Raw genomic sequence first — 22,921 nt, forward strand, 5'->3', positions numbered from 1 at the left:
AGTATAATCCATACCACAGGACCATTTTGGTACTCACTTCTCCACCCATCAGTGAAATATTCTCAGTTTGAGACAGGCATTGTGTTAACATCAATAATTCATTCTTGTTAGAACGGTACATGCCACATGATGACTTAAGCCCGGTATGCACAAAATAACTGGTTACGTGTGTTTTAATGTTCTTGGGTTCTGTCTGTTTCTTTCATATGGGTAACCCGAGCGAGGCAACCTAGTGATAAGACTCTATACTCGCATTCGGGAGGGCAACCACGCAGGTTTAAATTTTTCTGGTTTCCCTAAATTGACTTTGAAAAGGACAGAGTCGATGTCCTTCGCTATTCCTCGCTAACGAGAGCTAGTGCACCGTCATTTGACGTTGCTTCACCACAGTACTGCAACTTCAATTCAAAAGCCGAAACCTGTCGTGGAATCAAATAAAGAACATTTTATTCATTAATTCCAATAACGTCGTCTTAAACGAGACGTTAAACCTTAATCTTTCTCCCTTCCTTCCTTCAAACCGATAAAACGGAATACAGTTTTGTCAAAAAATATTTTATGCCAAAACTGAAACTGCAGTCGAACATAAAGGATGACAGTTATTGAACTACATGAAATAAAATCGTCTTAACTTCTGAAGGGTTTGCGTTAGGACGTTGAAACTGCACAGTTGGCCACGAGGCATGATGGGAATTAGCATGGTTTGGTTTAGCGACAAAGTCCACTTTCAATTGGGCGGATTCGTCAATAAGCAAAATTGAAGCATTTGAGGGACTGAGAATCCGCATTTCGCTGTCGAGAAGTCTCTTCACCGTCATAGGGTGACCGTGTGGTGTGCAATGCCCAGACACGAAATTCTCGGCGCCATATTCCCTGACGGCACAGTGACCATCGAGTGGTACGTGAACGTTCTGGAAGATGATTTCATCCCCATTATCCAAAGTGACCCTGATTTCGACACGACCCCTTTCGAAGCAGGAGAAAGTTTGATGTCCTAGAGGAGCACTTTGGGGGCCGCATTCTGGATCTGGGGTAGCCAGAGGCCACTGCCATGGGCCTCAATTAGCCGCCATATTCTCCGGATATGAACAAATGCGACTTCTTTTTGTGGGGCTATGTTTAAGACAAGGTGTACAGTAACAGCACCAGTACCATTGCTGAGCTGAAAACAGCCATTCTGGAGGTCACCTACAGCATCGATGTTCCGACACTTCAGCGGGTCACGTAGAATTTGCTATTCGTGTGTGCCACGTCATCGCCAACGATGGCAGGCATCTCAAACATGTCATAACACAAATCCAAATATATTTAGTGATATGTTGAATAAAGTGTGTGCGCGCCATAATTTGTAACGAATTCACGTTCTTCATCGTACAGTTCAATGATTGCTACCCTGTAAAAAGTACACTATATGGCATTGTATGATCCAGGATGAAGCAGTATAGAATGTTTATGGATGCTTCCATCTCTTGTTGGTGCAAGAATTCCAAATCTCAGATTGGAAAAGAAACACACAGTGCTTTTGTTCCACCAGTAGTTGTGTATTTCGAACCGGTTTTCGAGATACCGCACCTTCGTCAGGTAACAACTGACGTTATTGTTTAAGAAACCAAGCAAACACTATCTGAAGCACAGTAGAAGCACTTGAGATAAATAAGCATTTAGTACCGAAATCATTGGCTACAACTGATCGAATCCTCATTCTTAAGCTTCATAAAACTATCCAAACGCTCACTGACCTCAATCCTAATGATGACATTCATCTCCACAAAGATGTAACAGCTGAAGATACATACACGTTAGGAGCAACACCAAGGCACACTTTACACGAAGAGTTGACTACATTGAAAATTTATACAATACGGGTGCTGCATTCGTTGAATGTTTACCAAAAGAACATTCGGGTACGAGACTCTGGGTAACTATTAAAGGCCCATCTGCTTCGAACAACGCTGCTATGAACAACGCTTCGTTACCAAAGGTAAAGCGCAAGTTCACTGTTCGAACTTCGAAACAATACATCCCTTGGTAGAGGCCTATATCAGAATTAAAAACACTCTAGGGCACACCTGCCTACAGTCATGCTTTGGCAATGGAAAAATAGTTTAAAGTACGAATTTGTAGGAACATTCACACTGTTATTAAATTTCTCCACCTTTGACTTCCTAATATTCTCACTCATAAAGAAATTTGTCACAGGAAAAAGTATGGCTTCCATTGAAGATGTTGTTGAAGATGTTGGCTGATATCTTGCACTAGGGGTGTGAAATGTACACACTAGGAAAATACTGAAGAGAGTGCATTGATTTGTGAGGGAGTATATCTAAAAATAAGTGTATGAGTAAACAGGCATGCAATTATTTAATGTCTAACCACGTGTAACAAGAAAGTCCCGATTTTTATGGACTGGCCGACACTAAACGTTAAAACAGAAAGTATTGTCTCGACAGTAATGAGAGATGAGGCCACAATAAATATTTTAAAGGCAAATAACGAAAATTGTATACGAAAGGGATTGAGGGGCAGTGTGCCAAATTTTACTTGTTAATAAAAATAAAAAAAATTGTGTAACACCACAAATCCATGTAGGTTTTAGATTATGTTCTTATGATAGCGAGTATTTATAAGAAAACTATAAACTTTTGTTAAACTCTGTTCCTGCTTATATCCGCTATCTACAGACACAGTAACAGATGACATATTTACGCCTAGGTAAGAATGGACTGTGTAAGCCTTCGCTATCGACAGAATACGGAACGGAAGCAGGTCACAAAACCAATAGACTACAGTCAGTAACGGGAAGGATTTAACGATTAAATATGTAAGAGAGCTGGTATTCTCTTTGATTAACAGCAATCCGTTCGTGTCGGCTTTGTAACGTGACCGCTGTCAGCGCACTATGTCTTCTACAGGTTGCGTAATGCCTAGGTATTTGGTTTCCTACGCTGCCTCAAAAGGACGGAACCAAATAATTTTTGTACTATAGCATAACAAATTACAGATATCGGGAAAGGTCACTTTTCGGTGATATCTTACACTGCTCACCGTTAAAAGTACAAAACCAGGAAGGATACAAAATAATGAAATTTTAATTATTGCGGTTATACAGTACACATGGTTAAATTTGTAGGTAATTCGGTGGTTCGTTTTTCTTGTCTTCAGTTCTAAGACAGGTTTCCTGCAGCTCTCCCCAACAGTTTTTCCTGTGCAGGACTCTTCATCTCTGCATAAAAGCCGCAACCTATAACATTTGAACCTGCTTACTGTTTTCATGCCCTGGACTTCCTCTACAAGTTTAATCTCCTACGCTTCCCTCCATCACCAAATTACAGTTCTTTGATGCCTCAGGATACGTCAGGTGGAGCGATCACTTCATTTAGTCAAATTCTGCCATAAATTTCTGTTTCCTCTAATTCTGTTCAGTGCATCTTTATTAGTTATTCGGTCTACACATTTCATCTTCATCATTGTTTTGCAGCACTGCATTTCAAAAGTTCATATTATCTTCTTGTATGAACTCTTCATTGTCGATATTCCACATCCGGTCAAGGCTACACTCCGAGCTAACACACTTAACATTTAAATTTATATTCGGTTTTAACAAATTCCCCTTTTTCAGAAATGCCTTCCTTGCTGTTACGACTCAGCATTTAACATCCTCTCTACTTCAGCCATCGGCAGATATTTTGCTGCCTAAATGTCAAAACTCTGCTAAATTTTGTGCCTTATTTCCTAATATAATACCATCAGTATCAGCTGAATTAATTCGACCACTTTCTACTAAACTTGTTTTACTTTTATTGATGTTCACGTTAAAGTTTCTTTTTAACACACTATCCATTCCGTCCAACTGCTCTTCCTAGTGTTTTGCGGTATGTTATTCAATCTGCACACTGAGCAAGCAGTAAAGCGAACTAAATAAAAATAAATCAATAACATCGGGGAGAGGCTAAAATCTTGCCTCGCTCCTTTCTCAGCTGCTGTATTCCTTCATGTCGTTCGACTGTTAGAAGTACAGCCTGTTTTTGTACAAGTTGCATATAACCCTTAACTCTGTAAATTTTATCATACCACTTTTTGAATTCAAAGAGTTTAACACTCCATCTATTTCTTGTTATGTCTGAACTAAAGACATTCACCTGTTTAACTTTTCCGATGTGTGTAGATCTTCGTGAAACAAATAGGCAGTAATCGAATTCTTCTTGATGTCATTTCGATAATTGATTAATCCCATGTCACTTGAATATAGATTAACTAACGCTATCAGCTATACTGATATGTGATGGACATTGTTTATTATGACCATTCCATTGTACATAGATTATTTTAAATAACAGATACCTTCAGATTAACCTAAATGCTACAGAATGTATTCCTTTATTTTTGTTATAATCATTGATGCTCTTGAACCTGGCGACCCTTGTATTAAATCATTTGTATAACCAAACACCAACAATTTGTTTGGTATCTCCCACGTGTTTCATATTAATAGACCTATTACATTTAGGTCGACCCTGCCAGGGCGCATAGTCTTCCATCGTAGACTTCTTACATTTAACTCACCCTGAAAGTGTATCAACAAATAGGCTTGTCTCATGTGGCAACCCTGCCAATATATTAGCCCTTATCCACTTAATAATAGACTTCTTTCATTTGGCAAGCATAATAATAGGCTTCTTTCATTTAACTCTTTGTGACCCATGAATAAACATAACAAAACATAACAAGAAAGAACTAACAATTTCTTTCAGAATCTAGATTTATTGTCACAAAAAGCAGTAACATGATATAATAACATTAAAATTTGCATTTCATAGTGAAGTATTTTGTATGATCATACTAATGGCTGCATATGAAAGTCGTTATATCTCAGTGGTTTTGGAATGAAACCACAATTATTTTTCTAGGGAACTGATTATTGTAACTAATATAAATTATAAGAATGGATGTACGCACGTACATATGGATCTAATGATGCTTACATCTCCTCCTAAACTACTGGAGTAATTTCAACGAAACATATCATTTACTGTCTGGAAAGAATTATTATTGGGGTAAGAACAACCCACCTATCAAAGGGTTGGGGGTGGGGGTGTAGAAGACGTGTAGCAAACGACGCGAAAATACCAGTATTTTAGTATCCGTCACTTGAGAAGGAGATCACTTACAGATTTGCAACAAACTTTACAAATAATGTCAAACCTTTACGAAACTTTCTGTCGGTGACGACCTCCAGAAAATGATGAAAGCAAAAAGGTTTCTCACTTACCACATTTCTTTCTTCATACAGTAAAACTTTCACATCAAGCATGACGTTTTAATTTACAAAATTCTTTGATTCTAACTTTATTCCTGAAACATTTTGCAGACAGTAGTCACACGTACCACTGAATACAGCAGAACAATTGTACGATACTTAGTTCACGAGATACGACCTCATAAACAATTAATATGTGCAAATCTACCGCTTCATGCAAGACTTTGAAGTTGATTACTTCGTTGTTACTAACTCTATTCGCAACACATTTCGCACATAGCATCAACATGTGGCGCTGAATGTACCACATAGTTCAGGAAATATGATTTCATAAACACTGAGATGTGTAAGAAACTGCCGCACCATGCATCATGATTTAATTTATTACTTCTCTAGTACTAACTCTGTTCATAACACATTTTGCAGGCCGTTTGCATATGTACTGCTGGCTGTACCTGCAAAACAATCTCATCGTACAGCGCATAGTTCAGGAGATACAATGTCGTAAACGTTGAGCTATGTAAAAATGAAATTGCAGGGCGAAATTCGCTAGACATACAGATGAAATACGTTAAATACGTGTAAAATATATTTGACATCTAAGTATGCAAGCAAAGCCACTGGTGAAACGCTCATCCCGAACCCCTGGAGCGATTTCACTCAAATGTCGTACACGTATTAGTTAGAGTCTGTAAGGAAATCCTGTAGTGGTAAGAACCACCATCCTCCTATTGGGGTCAGTTTGATAATGTGGAGGGAGAAGGGATGACAAGGAGATGGACAGACAGCGAGCGGGAAGGAGGATATTTGCATAGATAGGAGGAGGTGATGGGAAAACGGACAGAGAGATGGGAGGGGAGAAGATGGACAGAAAATGGAAATGGGAGGAGATGGGATGAAGAGACATGCTGCGAACGGGGGAAGGAGATGAACCCAGAGAGGGGGAGTAGAAAATGAACACAGAAAGGGGCGAGCTGGACAGAGAGAGGGGAGGTGAGGAAATGAACACAGAAAGGGAAGGGGAGGTGATGAAGAGGGGGAGAGGGGAGGAGGAGATAGGGCGAAAGAGGAGGAGGAGTAGATGAACAGAGAGAAGGGAAGGGGAAGAAAGACAGAAAGACAGAGGAGGCAGGAGAGTCTAATAAAGAGAGAGGGGGTGGGTAGCGGGGGTGGCGAGGATGAGGTGGACAGAGAAAGGGAAAGGAGGAGATGGACAGAGCGAGGAGCAGAGAGGAGACGGACTAATAGAAGACTGGAATTAATAAATACCCAGACAACGCCTGGTTTCTCAGCTAGTAATTATTAAAACTCTTCCTAATTGAAGTATAAGACAAAACACTGACCTCAGCACAACGCTGCACTGAAAAGGCGGTTAACCTTCAAAAATCACTATGCTGCTGAAACTGTTGTAGGTACAGCAGCAAGCATTGTGCGGTATTGGCTTTAAGAATAAACCAGAGGGCGGGATAAGAAAGCGAAGTTAAAATATGTTTTCAGAGTAAAACCAATTGGTCGGAAAGGACTGACTCGCCCTGCCAGGCTATTCACATATTCATTAATAATAGGCTTTTTTCAACATTTACCCATTCGTCTTCTACTGTATTCATTTCTCCTGTTTCTGTTGATAGATTCGTAATGCTCTCTTTGAAACTCTCAGTAATTTCTGGTCCTTTCAATTTATAAATGGCATGTCACATTAATGTATCACCTTGCTTTTATTTATTTACATTTAATCTGCAGATCATAAGCAATTAATTATGGTCAGAGTCCATACCTACCCCGGGAAATGTTTTATTGGTTGAAATCTGGTTTTGCAGCCTTTGCCCTATGACTATATAAACTGTCTGAAACTGTCCTGTGTCTCCATGTCCCTTCCACGCACAGCCTTTTTTCGTCATTCTTAAACCAAGCTTTATCAGTTATGAGGGCGAGCTAAAAATTGATGGCTCCGAACTTTCGTGTGAAAACTCTTAAAGCTTCTTTATTAATATTTTGCATCTTCTTCTTCATATCTCCTTATTTATTTCTCAACATAGTCACCCTGGTGACGAACACGTTTCTCCCAACGAGAGACCAGTTTGTTGCTACGTTCGCTGTAGACTGTTTGACTTTGTTGAAGGAGCCACAACTCACCTCTCCTTGCACCGCATCGTCACTGTCAAAGTCCTCTAAGTGTTCTTCAAGGTTTGGGAACTAATGAAAATCGAATGGGGCCAAGTCGGCACGGTGTAGAGGATGATCGACCACAACAAACCCAAGGCATCGAACTGTTGCGGCTGTCGCAGCGCTCGTGTGTGATCTGTAAGTGTGATACTCAAGGAGAGGGTTCTCCACGTGTGGACGAAGTTTTCGAATTCGTGCTATCAGTTTTCTTGAGGGTTTCGCAGTACCTTACGCAGTTTATGATTGTGTCCTAACATATGATTTCAAAATGCACCACAACCTCAACGTCCCCGAACACGGTGAGTATCACTCTGGTTGCTGACGTCATAGTCTTAAACTTTTTATCATCGGTGATCCTCTGTGACGAAATTCCTCTGATGCTCTCTTTTTTTGCGGGATCAAAATGGTGAACCCAACTTTCATCGCCTATCACAATGTTGTTAAGGAACCCTCAGTTTCCTAAGGCACAATTCTACAATGATGATCTGTACACGCTCTCGTAATATGCCACACTTACCTGTGGGCTGTGCCTATGTTATCCGACGTATTTCTCTGATGTCCGATGAATCTCATCGATTGCCTTACTGCTTACACGGTCGTCCACTTCGAGTTCTGTCATACACTCAGAGGTTAGCGCCACCGTTTCCTTAATCACTAGCACGAACAACCCAGTGTGTAACATTACTGTTGTAATCACCATATGCAGCTTTCATTCTTCTATGGATTGCAATCGAGGGCACGTTTTCTGCAATTAGAAAGTCGATTACAGCCCGCTGTTTCTGACATACCCACATAGTTACGTTACATACAGCCATGTTACGCGCTACAATTCGGAGCCCGGTAGCAGCACAGAATGCCAACTTGCGTCAGCGAAACGGGAAAGTGGATCGAGTAATACACCTGACATCTAATACCTCAACTAATATTAAGGACAGAATGAAAAGTTCGGGGGCATTACTCTTCAGCACGCTCTTGTATTAAATTATGGTCTGTACAGAATTCTACCACGTGACTTTATCTTTCACTGCTTTCTGGCAGTCCGTGTTCTCCTACTTATTTTCCCATTTTATTCTTTTGCTGCTACCGAATTCCAGTCCTCCGTTAACATGAAATTTTCGTCTCTTTCTGAGTTTGGGGGTTCACGGGGAGCGAAATTTAGTGTAAATAGGTGCCACCTCTCGTAGTGTCCGCTCCCGGTAGCTGAGTGGTCAGTGCGGTCAGTCCGGCTTTCGCCGCCGTGCAGTGCGGACGTGTTGTTGTTTCCGCCTGCGGAGCGCGCGCGCTTGCTGTTGTTTACATTTCAGCGGCCGTCACTTACGTGTCGCTTACGTGCACTAGAGCCATGGCCAATCGTTTTCGAAAATCAACTTTACGATTCAACTTCTGCAACGAATACGCACGACCAAAGGCCTTGGAAGTGGAACGCTTCCTACGCGACGTTGCTAAGATCCCAGCTTCCGACATCTTCGGCATCCATTTGTCCATATTAAGCAGTACTGTGTACGTGAAAGTCGTCAACGACGCGGTGTGTGAAAGAATACTTCGTGACACCAACCATGGATTACGATTTTGCCACGCAGACGGCAATGTCGGAGCGGTCATTGTCGACCATGCCGGCTTAGGAATGCGCACCATACGAGTTTTCGAACTCCCGTTCGAGCTACCGGCGGAAGACGTTATCGCGGCTTTCCGTCCGTATGGCACTGTACATGGCCACACTGCCGAACGCTGGGCGCAATTCCAAACGTACCCCGTTCTTAACGTTGTACGGCAGATCACCATCGACCTCCATCGCCACGTGCCATCTTACCTGCAAATTAGCGGGTGCCGAACGGTTGTCATATACGACGGCCAACCCAAGACCTGTTCCGGGTGCGGAAAAGAAGGCCACCTCAGATCTGAGTGTCTTCAGCGACGGATCACCCAATTGCCAGGCGCTACCGTGGCACCTCCGGCTCCTATGACGATTTTACCGATCACCTACGCATCGGCGCTCTCTTCTCCTCCCACCGGCCGCCGCTCATCGGACCACGTACCGGTGACCCTTCCAGCTGGGCCGACACGTCGCGCTCAAAGCTAGACGCTACTACAGCGCCACTACCAACAGCGACGACTTCCGACACCCACCCGCCTGAACATATGAACACCCCTTCATTTGACGTTCCCACGACGGCCTTCCTCTTAGAGCGACGCGACTCCCTTCCGTCTTCCGACACAGAGGGACGAATCCGCAAATAACGTTCACCTAAGAGGAGTCGCCGTACGGTCTCGGAACGAGACGGATCACCTCCCCCTGATGCTCCAGAGGCCGTCCGACACGACGAGGCCTCAGAGAACCTACACGACGATACGAATGACGACAACATGACGCCGACTGTGGATGTTTCGATGCCAACTCTACTGGCTCGCTCAGGTGCTCCTGAACCAATGGACTCCACCGATGCGACTGCGCCGAGACGTCCTCCGCCCCTACGACCGAAGTGGAACGTACGACCATCACAACGACAGCGCCCTCAATGGTGTGGAGTGAGGACGTCGATGAGGACCCGGACCACATGCTGGGGACAGAGTTACCCCAGACGGAAGCATCGTTACGCCGCTGATAACGCCGTCAGGTGGCGCACGGCACGACTCGCCGTTGCCTCGCCCCTCTTCATCCTCCGCCGGTGGAGTTCCCCTTCACGGCGGGGGACGGCTCCAAACCTACCGAATAGGGACGATCAACACTAACACAATCAGCTCACCCGTGAAACTTCAACTGCTGCGAGAGATGATATGGGCGTCGGACGTCGATATAGCACTACTACAGGAAGTACACCTGGCCACACTTCCAGACGTCGCGGGATATAACACTTATCCTTCTCCTGGTGACCACCTGGGACGCGGCGTAGCCATCTACGCCAGAGAACGCATTCCAGTGACCGATATCACATACCTTTCATCTGCCAGAGGCATGGCCGTCACTGTAATGGGGACGCGTATCGTCAACATTTACGCTCCGTCAGGCTCCACCCGCAGGCGCGACAGGGCCCTCTTCTATTCAGAAGAAATCGCTCCTTTGTTTCTTGGACGCTGCGACCATTACTTGTTTGGGGGTGATTTTAATTGTGTCTTGCACCCTAAAGATCAAGTGCCCCACTACAACACCTGTCAAGAACTGCGTCTTGTCCTCCGAGATCTGTTGCTCCGCGACACTTGGGAAGTTCAGCACGGCGACGCCTCTGGACATACTTACCAGACGAGTCACTCCGCGAGCCGCCTGGACAGAATTTACGTCTCTCGGGAACTCACACCTGCAGTCCAAGGTGCAGAACTTTGGCCCCTGGCCTTTTCGGACCACTGTGCCTACATCTGCAACATTCACTTCCCCAGGCAAGTGGTCTGGCGCAGTCGTGCACCGTGGAAGCTAAACACCTCCCATCTTCATGATCCCGAATGTCTTCAACGTGTTACCGAGACATGGGCCACCTGTGAACGTAGCTTACCTAAATACTGCACGACCTTGACCTAGTGGCTGGAATGTGCCAAACCTGCCATTAGACGTACTTTGATTCAGTATGGAAAGGAAGTTGCTATGTGGCGCCGGCACACAACCGACTATTTCTACGCCGTTCTCCGCGACCTGGACGCCCAAGCGCCCACACCCGACACCCAGAGGGAACGCAGCAGGATTAAGGCCCAAATTGTAACTTTGAGACGCCGTCGACTGCAGGGGGCTATGGTGCGAACCCGATATCAAGATTCGGCGGAACAGGAACATCCGACCATGCATCATATCGCCTCCGATAGGAAACATCGGCGACAACAACTCATCACTGAGATCACAACCTGTCGCGGCCAGCACGTCACTTGCCAGGCCGAAATCGTCAGTGCCTTTGTCGACCACTACCGCACAATGTACCAGGAGGAGACTACCAACAACTACGCTGAGGAGTCTGTGTTACCACACGTAACTCGCACCCTCACCAGCGACGAAGCGGACGAGCTGATGGAGCCCATTACGCGTGACGAAATCCACGATGCAATCAAAGAAAGGTGCTCTGAATAAGTCATCTGGTGTCGACGGATTGCCGATAGAATTTTATCGCGCTTTCTTCACACTAATGGCGTCACGGTGGACAACGATGTTTCATGAACTGCTGACGATGGGGAACGCCGTACCGCCGTCCTTCGTCACGGGAATTATTATACCCATCCACAAACCGACACCAGGTGTGACGACAGCACATTACCGTCCCCTGACTCTGCTTAACGCAGACTGTAAAATTTTTACACGCCTCCTGGCAACGCGATGCCGCAAGGTCCTGCCTAGCATTCTATCCCCGGAACAGACAACTCCGGGCGGCTCAGTTAATATACAAACGGCCACAGGAGAATGTCGCGATTTAATTGCACTGGCAGCGGCGTGCAGACTCCGCGCCGCAGTGGTTGCCATTGATTTCGACAGCGCATTCGACAAAGTGCGGCATCCTTTTCTGTTCTCCGTGATGAACCGCATGGGTTTTCCACCAGCCTTTATCGACGTAATCCGGCGCCTGTACGGCACCGCCGAATCGCTGATTCAGGTTAATGGCCGTGTTGCGGGACCAGTGGCGATCCGACGTTCCGTACGGCAAGGCTGCCCACTATCGACCCTACTCCATGGCATCAGCCTGGAGCCACTCATCGGGAGTCTGACGAGCCACCTTTCTGGTCTCACTTTGCGACAGCACAGTTTTCGATATCATGCGTATGCGGACGACCTCCTTCTCTTGATCCGCTCACGGAGTGAAACACACACGGTACTTGATTTGATATCAACGTACGGCACTGCAGCGGGCAGTAACATGAATGTGACTAAATCCGCGGCGATGCCCATTGGACGCGGCCTCTCACACGACGACTTAGCACCTCTCCAGTGTGTACAGAAACTACGATACCTTGGTATCATTGTCACCTCCACCGTGCGCCGCTCCGCTGCCATCAATTTTCGGCGTGCTCTCCAAACCATCCGCACGACGGTGCGACAAAATCTTCTCCGACGACTCGATTCTTTACAACGTGTCCAATACCTCAATCAACATGTGGCGTCCAGAATGGTCCACATTGCACAGGTCCTCCCGCTGCCATCAACTATTGGACGCAGCCTCCAGGCTGCCTTCGGATACTTCCTTACGGCCGGTACGCTATTTAAGGTCCGCTACGACGCGCTCACCCTTCCCCCGCGAGCGGGTGGCCTCGGTCTTGTCAATGTGCGACTCCGCGCGGCGTCCTTGTACATGTCCACCATGCACAAGCAGTGGCACGGGGGCACCTCCCTTACGCGCAGCTTGCTGGAAATTCTTGTGCCCACGACCATAACACCACCAGTACCAGTCGGACACATCAAGCACCATCTGACGCACATTTCTGATTTCATCGTCGACTTCAGTTATGCTCACATACACTTACCGACCACGCGTTCTCCTCGACCTAAAGATTTTTACACCCCACTCCTTCGTTCCATATCCAGCAACAATATCGAACTGCGACATCCGTCCACGCGGTGGCCCACGGTTTGGCGTCACATCCACCAGCCTTTTCTTCCCTCCAACGTCCGGGCAACATGGTACCAGGTCGCAAATGAAAAATTCGCCACAAATCATCGTCTTCACACCATCGGACTAAAGGACTCTCCACTCTGCTCCATTTGCCACCTCATAGATGACGATGTACATCAACTGACTTGTGCTGCCACCAGTGACGTCTGGAAACTTGCCCGACAGTTCGTTGCCTGTTACCTCCGTGTTCCGCCGGACTCGATTGCCCCATGGACTTTTATCCATCCTGAGAATACTTATTTCCCCGCCACCAAAAATCATGCGATTGTATGGGTCAAGGGATGGACCATCACCTACATGTATAATGATGGCGACAAATCACGCCTTGATTTCTGGCAGTACTTACAAACCGCCCACAGTGAAGTCGAACAGCGACCGCGCTACCGCGCCTTCTTCGCTAATTACCTACACGTGATCTTTACGTCACCCCCGCTCAGTTGGATGGTGCCACACGCCGACAGCACTCCCCCCCCCCCCCCCCCCTGCTGACATCTGAGACCCCTCGCGCTGCTTTCTACATTGTAACCCATAGTGGAGTAGGCGCATGGACACGCGCCTCCTTTCTTTTATGCACTACACCAGATAAACACTGGTTTTTCCCTCACTCTACTGTATATTGCTTTACACGTCTTAGCTTCCATCAGTATTAATAGTTTTTTTTTTCCTACACCTTGTTCATATTAAAAAACTTGCTCACCTTGTACGAGTAAATGTCTTGTGTTATCTTCGCCGGAAGGATGGCATTTTTCTTGTATTTAAGTTTGTACCAATAAAGATCTTTTGTTCATTTACCCTGTTCATGGTGAAAAAAAAGTGCGACAGACTGTCAATCCTAAGGGCCCGGGTTCGATTCGCGGCTAGGTCGGGGATTTTTACCGCTGAGGGACTGGGTGTTGTGTCGTCCTAATCAAAATCATTTCATCTCCATCGACGAGCAAGTTGACGAAGTGGAGTCAAATCGAGAGTATTGCACCCAGCGAACGCTCTACTCGGCGGGAGGCCATAGTCACATGACATTTTTTATGACATTCTATGCTTCCGAAAATCTGTTTTGGCTTGGAAATGTAAAATGATGTAAGTCTTGATGGAGCAGCCCATGCTACATCGCTTAAGAAGACCACACTCATCAGTCGTTAGTACATATGACTTGAATGTAGAGTCAGTAACAGGCACATCACTTTGCGTTCCGAATGACTCTCTGTAAACATTCGATTCCATTTTTCAGGAGGCACCCATTATAAAACCTATTCAACAGAAATTCCGTCCATTAGTCCTATAGGAGACAGTGCTGTTCAAAATTAGGAGACAAATGTAACTAAATGTATGGTAAGTTCCTATGGGACCAAACTGCTGAGGTCATCGGACACTAGGTTTTCATACTACTTAATCTAACTTAAACTAACTTACACTAAGGACAACACACACACCCATGCCTGAGGGAGGACTCGAACTTTCGACGGGATGGGGGGGGGGGCGAATGGTGGGGATTGTTGGGGGGAGGAGGAGGGGGGGAGGAGCCGCACGAACCGTAGGAAGGCTCCATAGACCGCGCGGCAATTAAGAGACATACGAGTGTAAGGACATATGGCCGAAAACAAAATACTTTTTTATTTATGGACCATTCTGTCCTCTAATAGCCATTTTCTGTAGACACTACAGGAGATAACTGTAAAAAAATCTATCTCAGGTACGTTTATTTAACGCTGATAATGTCTGCACCGTCGCTCAGTTGATCAATAGAAAATAACATTCAAGGCAGTGGCGACATGGTAAAATGCTGAACGAAGGTCTAAACAGCTGAGTACTGATCATTCTAGACACAATTAAAGTGGCTCACAGCCCAACAAATATTTGCTTCTGGATATCGCACAAACTAAGCAGCGACATTCAGTACTGTAACTACGCTACAAATACTTCTGCCTCAATTTTTCACTACCGAAAAGGGTTGTGATACTCCTTCTGCACAAGACTGACTCGCCGAAGAACGACCCTCGAATGTTTATCCACATTCCACCTTGAACAGTTGGTCAGCACAAAGCCCAACCTTTCGATGGAACACGAGGTTTCAGTAATTCTCTGTTGCCACACACTATCTATTCAGATATGTTAGCAGGAAACGTTCATTTGTCTGGGGCACTTACCAAGTAAGAATAATAGAAGGGATAGAGAAAATGCAATTAAAAATGGTAAGTCTCATCACTGGATTTTTTCCTAAACGAGAGAGCTTTACGGAGGTCCTCAGCAAACTCCAGTGGGAAACGCTATGTGCGAGACCTTGTGCAACATCCACTGGCTTACTGTTGAGTTAATATATTCATACCTCCCACAGAAGTCCCACAACGCAAAAGTCTGAGAAATCAGATGTCACATGAAACTTTACCGAAAATCGTTCTTGCCACGCGCCATTCGTGAATGGAACAGGAAAAGGGGGAGGGGGGAGATACGGTAGCCTCCTCCAGTATCCACCACACACCGTAAGCTGGCTTGAGGAGTATAAATATGAATGTAGATAAGGCCGGACAATAGGATATTACGATTAAACTTGTAGTAAATACAGAAATCACGAAATACTGAGTCAGCCTATTATGCTGAGAGAGTACGGGGTCGGAAGGACAAAGAATTACGGATCAAGCGCGTCGTTTAGAACAAGCTACAGTCCGTTTAGGCCTACCTGCTAGTTGCAACGTTCTAACTTAGTGAGTTTTCTCGTACCGCCATATGCTGTGGTAGTGCAAGCTATCTTATAAAGTGATTTATTCCTGCAAATCCCCATCCTGTTAAGTAATATCCGTAAAATTTTTACACAGGGTCTGCCTCGTTACGAAATCTTCGGCTTCCAGTTTGTATGCCAGCTCTATGTTGATACTGGTGAATGTAACAGTTGACTAGTTACGTGGCGTGCAGAATGTTTTGGAATGTTTCACACGATCTGTCCACTATTTCATAATTTGCACTAAGCCTTTAGTTTACCTTCGGTTGTGTAATTCTTCGTACATTTTGAGACTGACGTCGCAGAAGAGGCATGCCATTCAAATTTCCGTCTACAGGAACGTGGAGCCCCAACCTCATTCAATTTTCAAGCGAACTCCACGGTTAGACCAATGGAATTAAACTTCTTTCAAAAACCTATCTGCACATTTTAATTCACACGTCTCTACATTTACTCCAATTTTTTAGAAGTATTCGGGAAAGAATCCTTCATCTGGGCGAACCTGGTTTCCATCCATCATTTTTGTCCACTCCGGGCTAACACACTGTCCCTAACGGCCTGACATCAACGGGATGTTAAAAATCTATGACCATTTATTTTGGAACTGCAGACTTATCTCTCACTGTCGAAGAAAGTATACCCTTAGTAATCTAATAATTCGAAGCAGAAGCCGCGCGGGATTAGCCGAGCGCTCTCAGGCGCTGCAGTCATGGGCTGTGCGGCTGGTCCCGGCGGAGGTTCGAGTTCTCCCTCGGGCGTGGGTGTGTGTATTTGTCCTTGGGATAATTTAGGTTAAGTAGTGTGTAAGCTTAGGGACTGATGACCTTAGCAGTTAAGTCCCATAAGATTTCACACAGATTTTTTTCGAAACGGAAAGAAATGAGATTATAGTTTAATGTCCTGTGTAGCATGAAATTAGTACATATCGAGCGCGATCTGAGACAGGGGGAGAATAGAGAAGGATAGGCCGTATTCGACTTAGAGAAATAACAGAATACCCGTTTCTTATTCACAAATTTATCAAGTTACTTTATTTCGTAAATGTATATGCCACCCTGCAACAAATGACGCTTATTCAGGAGAAAGAGATGACTTCCTGTCCGTCGTTTTTATCGGTGTTTAATATTTTCCAGTTCGTCTGGTCAGTGTATTTTGAGGACGTGCGTGGTATTCCGCACAACTGTGAAAATGGCAGCGCAGTGAAAACGTGCCAGTAGCGGTGATAGGGAGTCTCTGGAAGGGCGCGCAGGTTGACATTTGGAGGCCACGGCGCCAGGCGCCGGGCCCAGACCTTTGTCTGCCACCGGCATGACCCCCCAAAAATCTCAGTCGTCAGCGCCAATCTCAGACGCAACCTTTGTAGGCGAGTCAGAGAGCTGAATGGCCGGGTAGTGCATATGGCAACTAGACTACTGGCCAGTCACACATGGCTTCATTTCTCCCAAACTTAAATTTATATCGCAGTTCCTTTTCGGTGCAGTCCTACAGACTTTTGAAGAGGATCACTACTTGTGCTGTTAAACTCTATTCTAAAGTATATAAGTCGCGAATCTCCTTTGATGCAAATAGATGAACCGATCGAGTAGAGTTGCACTCAACATCAGAACTTACCGATTGACCGAAGTGGAGAAGAATGTATTTCAAACAACTGGAACGTACAGCGACACAGAACCTGCCCTACTTCGATGTAAACTAATACGGCATAAGTAGGTAGTTAGAGCAAACATTAAATGCTTGTGTGTGTTATATTATGACATTTGCATATTAGACAATGTCAGTGCATAATACACACTGTTAGAATGATTGCGGATGGAAGATTTTCTTGACTACCAGATACTACGTCTCCTGAGATCAAGAAATGTCGTCTCATCACAATCATAAGACAAGGTCTCGTTCATGTAGTAACCCAGTTGGTCCAGTTCATTAAAGAAATGCTTTTAAGAAAAAGAGGAGGGACTTCCTTTTGTCACCCTCGCAATTTTCCCTTAAAAATTAACGTATATGGTCAGCTTCTGTCAGTCAAAAAGTAAAGCTAAAGCTCTCATCTGCTCCCAGTGACTTTATTCCTCTTATGACTTCTCAGTCGGTCACGCCACGTGTTTCTTTCCTACTTTCTTCATTCCTCGTGTTCTGTCCTGTAGCTCTTCTCTCTCTCTCTCTCTCTCTCTCTCTCTCTCTCTCTCTCTCTCTCTCACACTCTCTCCCTACTCCTTCCTCTACGTCCATTGTAGCCAATGCCCTCAGTTTTACTTTTTCTGTTGTCGCTAAGACTATTTCCATTCTTTCGATATTGTTAGTCTATATCTAAGTGTCGGCTTTCATATCAAATGTCAGATTTCTTATCACATACGTACAGACTTTAGAATGTAAGTTACACATATCAGTCAACGCTAATATCCTTGCGCTAGAAGACTGATGCATAGTCAGAAGAGAGTACATATCGCTGGTTTCCTGCGAGAGAGTTCTGTTGTAATAAAGTTCATCACAGTGATGCGACAACTGGAAACTTAGCCGAAAGTTGAACTACGTGGGACTGTACGAATCTTGTTGCAAAACGGCTAAATTTTGCACATATTCCCGTGAAATTCTGGCGTTGAATAGATCAAATTCAATGGGTCCCAAGCCGTAATGGAATGGTGCCAACAAACTGAGCAAGGTAGCACAGATGTGGGAGATGCTGATCGGGAAGAAAGGCCGTCGACATCGACAACGCACGAAGGAGTTGACTCGGTTCAATGGTGGGAGAAAGAGGTAATCAAGAAGAGGATTTCAATGGTCGAGGAAATGGTTCAAAAGGCTCTGAGCACTATGGGACTTAACTTCTGACGTCATCAGTCCCGTAGAACTTACAACTACTTAAACCTAACTAACTCAAGTATATCAAATACACCCATGCCCGAGACAGGATTGGAACCCGCGACGGTAGCGGTCGCGCGGTTCCAGACTGTAGCGCCTAAAACCGCTCGGGCACACCGGCAGCAATGGTCAAGGAACTGAACGAATTGTAGAGACTTGGTGACTATGTTGAAAAATAGTGTCATGTAGGCCTATCTGCGTCACTCTCATGGATAGTACGCCATTCGGTAAAAGTTATGTGGCCCGCCAAGAGAATGTGTAATTTAGTTCTTGAAACCTCCTTGAGCGACGGCACCTAATTGTTGCTGCTCTTCCAAACAGCAGTCTATATGAGCAAACTAGTTGCGTGTTTACCTGCAGTTATTCGTACTTGAGGTACTCGGACCACGTACGGCTTTGTTTAAAAAGAATAGCTCAAATTAGTCATAGACTCGAGCCGCGCACATTTCTTTTTCATACCCTGCAGCTAATTCACTTCAAATAATAACCTGTAGTTAAATAGTCTAAGCATTGGCTCGAATTGCGAGTAAATGAAATACACAGAAATATGAAACAGAAAATAAATGAATAATTTAATTACAAAGTATGTATACTCCTGGAAGTGGAAAAAAGAACACATTGACACCGGTGTGTCAGACCCACCATACTTGCTCCGGACACTGCGAGAGGGCTGTACAAGCAATGATCACACGCACGGCACAGCGGACACACCAGGAACCGCGGTGTTGGCCGTCGAATGGCGCTAGCTGCGCAGCATTTGTGCACCGCCGCCGTCAGTGTCAGCCAGTTTGCCGTGGCATACGGAGATCCATCGCGGTCTTTAACACTGGTAGCATGCCGCGACAGCGTGGACGTGAACCGTATGTGCAGTTGACGGACTTTGAGCGAGGGCGTATAGTGGGCATGCGGGAGGCCAGGTGGACGTACCGCCGAATTGCTCAACACGTGGGGCGTGAGGTCTCCACAGTACATCGAAGTTGTCGCCAGTGGTCGGCGGAAGGTGCACGTGCCCGTCGACCTGGGACCGGACCGCGGCGATGCACGGATGCACGCCAAGACCGTAGGATCCTTCGCAGTGCCGTAGGGGACCGCACCGCCACTTCCCAGCAAATTAGGGACACTGTTGCTCCTGGGGTATCGGCGAGGACCATTCGCAACCGTCTCCATGAAGCTGGGCTACGGTCCCGCACACCGTTAGGCCGTCTTCCGCTCACGCCCCAACATCGTGCAGCCCGCCTCCAGTGGTGTCGCGACAGGTGTGAATGGAGGGACGAATGGAGACGTGTCGTCTTCAGCGATGAGAGTCGCTTCTGCCTTGGTGCCAGTGATGGTCGTATGCGTGTTTGGCGCCGTGCAGGTGAGCGCCACAATCAGGACTGCATACGACCGAGGCACACAGGGCCAAAACCCGGCATCATGGTGTGGGGAGCCATCTCCTACACTGGCCGTACACCTCTGGTGATCGTCGAGGGGACACTGAATAGTGCACAGTACATCCAAACCGTCATCGAACCCATCGTTGTACCATTCCTAGACCGGCAAGGGAACTTGCTGTTCCAACAGGACAATGCACGTCCGCATGTATCCCGTGCCACCCAACGTGCTCTAGAAGGTGTAAGTCAACTACCCTGGCCAGCAAGATCTCCGGATCTGTCCCCCATTGAGCATGTTTGGGACTGGATGAAGCGTCGTCTCACGCGGTCTGCACGTCCAGCACGAACGCTGGTCCAACTGAGGCGCCAGGTGGAAATGGCATGGCAAGCCGTTCCACAGGACTACATCCAGCATCTCTACGATCGTCTCCATGGGAGAATAGCAGCCTGCATTGCTGCGAAAGGTGGATATACACTGTACTAGTGCCGACATTGTGCATGCTCTGTTGCCTGTGTCTATGTGCCTGTGGTTCTGTCAGTGTGATCATGTGATGTATCTGACCCCAGGAATGTGTCAATAAAGTTTCCCCTTCCTGGGACAATGAATTCACGGTGTTCTTATTTCAATTTCCAGGAGTGTATTATAACATCTGCAATGCATGTAGACGACAGAGAATTATGTTGAATAATGTTTATTCAAGAAAGGATATCCCAAATAAACGGGAAGTGGTCCTAAGATAATCATTTAAAATGTTGATGTTGTTTTGGTCTTCAGTCCGAAGAATTGTCTGATGCAGCTCTCCGTGTCTCTCTATTCTGTGTGAGCCTCTCCATCACCGAATAACTACTGCAACCTACATCCTTCTGAATCTGCTTACTGTGTTCATCTCTTGGCCTTCCGCTACGATTTCTACCCTCCGCACATCCCTCCAATACTAAACTGGTGATCGCTGGATGTCTCAGAATGTGCCCTATCAACCGATGCCTACTTTTGATCAAGTTGTACCACAAATTTTTTTACTCTCCGATTCCTTTCGGTACCCTCTCATTAATAACGTGATCAACCCATCCAATCTTGTGTTGCACCACATTTCGAAAGCTCTTATTCTATTTTCGTCCAAACAGGTTACTGTCCGTGTTTCATTTTCATACGTGCCAACACTCCATACAAATACTTTCAGAAAAGACTTCCTAAAACATAAATCTATATTCGAAGTTAACAAATTTCTCTTATTCAGAAATAACTTTCTTGCCATTGCCAGTCTACATTTTATATCCTCTCTACTTCAACCATCATCAGTTATTTTGTTGCCAAATAATAAAATTCATCTAATGTTTCAAGTGACTCGTTTTATAATCTAATTCCTTTGGCAGCATCTGATTTAATTCGACTCTGCTACATTATCCTTGTTTCGATTTTGTTGGTGTTCATATTACATCCTCCTTTCAAGACACTGCCCATTCCGTTCAGTTGTTCTTCCAAGTAGTGTGCTGCCTGTGACAGAATTACAATGTCGTCTGAAAACCTAAAACTTTTTCTTCTTCTCCCTGTACTTTAATTCCTACTCCAAATGCTTCTTTGGTTCCCTTTACTGTTTGTTCAATGAACAGAATTTATCAACAACTGCTTCCCTTTCATACCCCTTGACTCTTACAAATGCCATCTACACAACTGGTTATTAAAATTGCTACACCACGAAGATGACGTTCTACAGACGCGAAATTTAACCGACAGGAATAAGATGCTGTGATATTCAAGTGATTAGCTTCTCATAGCATTCACACAAGTTTGGCGCCCGTGGCGACACCTACAAAGTGCTGACATGAGGAAGTTTCCAACCGATTTCTCAAACATAAACCACAGTTGGCCGGCGTTGCATGGTGAAACGTTGTTGTGATGCCTCGTGTAAGGAGGAAAACTGCGTACCATCACGTTTCCGACTTTGATAAAGGCTGGATTGTAGCCTATCGCGATTGCAGTTAAACGTATCGCGACATTGCTGCTCGCGTTGGTCGAGATCCAATGACTCTTAGCAGAATATGGAATCTGTGGGTTCAGGAGGGTAATACGGAACGCCGTGCTGGATCCCAACGGCCTCGTATCACTAGCAGTCGAGATGACAGGCATCTTATGCGCATAGCTGTAACGGATCGTACAGCCACGTCTCGATCCCTGAGTCAACAGATGGGGACGTTTGCAGGTCAACAACCATCTGCACGAACGGTTCTACGACGTTTGCAGTATCATGGACAATCAGCTCGGAGACCGTGGCTGCGGTTACCTTTGACGGTGCATCACAGACAGAAGCGCCTACGATGGTGTAGCTCAACGAAGAACCTGGGTGCGCGAATGGCAAAACATCTTTGTTTGGATGAATCCAGGTTCTGTTTACAGCATCATGATGGTCGCATCCGTGTTTGGCGACATCGCGGTGAACTCACATTGGAAGCGTGTATTCGTCATCGCCATACTGGCGTATCACCCGGCGTGATGGTATGGGGTCTCATTGGTTACACGTCTCGGTCACCTTTTGTTCGCATTGACGGCACTTTGAGCAGTGGACGTTACATATCAGATGTGTTACGAACCGTGGCTCTACCCTTCATTCGATCACTGCGAAACCCTACATTTCAGCAGGATAATGCACGACCGCATGTTGCGGGTCGTGTACGGGCCTTTCTGGATGCAGAGAATGTTCGACTGCTGCCCTGGCCAGCACATTCTCCAGATCTCTCACCAACTGAAAACGTCTGGACAATGGTGGCCGAGCAACTGGCTACTCTTGTTGAACTGTGGTATCGTGCTGGAGCTGCATGGGCAGCTGTAGCTGTACACGCCATCCAACCTCTGTTTGACTCAATGCCCAGGCGTATCAATGCCGTTATTACAGCCAGGGGTGGTTGTTTTGGGTACTGATTTCTCAGGATCTATGCACCCAAATTGCGTGAAAATGTAATCGCATGTCAGTTCTAGTAAAATATA

The sequence above is a fragment of the Schistocerca gregaria genome, chromosome X (assembly GCF_023897955.1).
Source record: "Schistocerca gregaria isolate iqSchGreg1 chromosome X, iqSchGreg1.2, whole genome shotgun sequence".
In the NCBI taxonomy this organism is placed as follows: domain Eukaryota; kingdom Metazoa; phylum Arthropoda; class Insecta; order Orthoptera; family Acrididae; genus Schistocerca; species Schistocerca gregaria.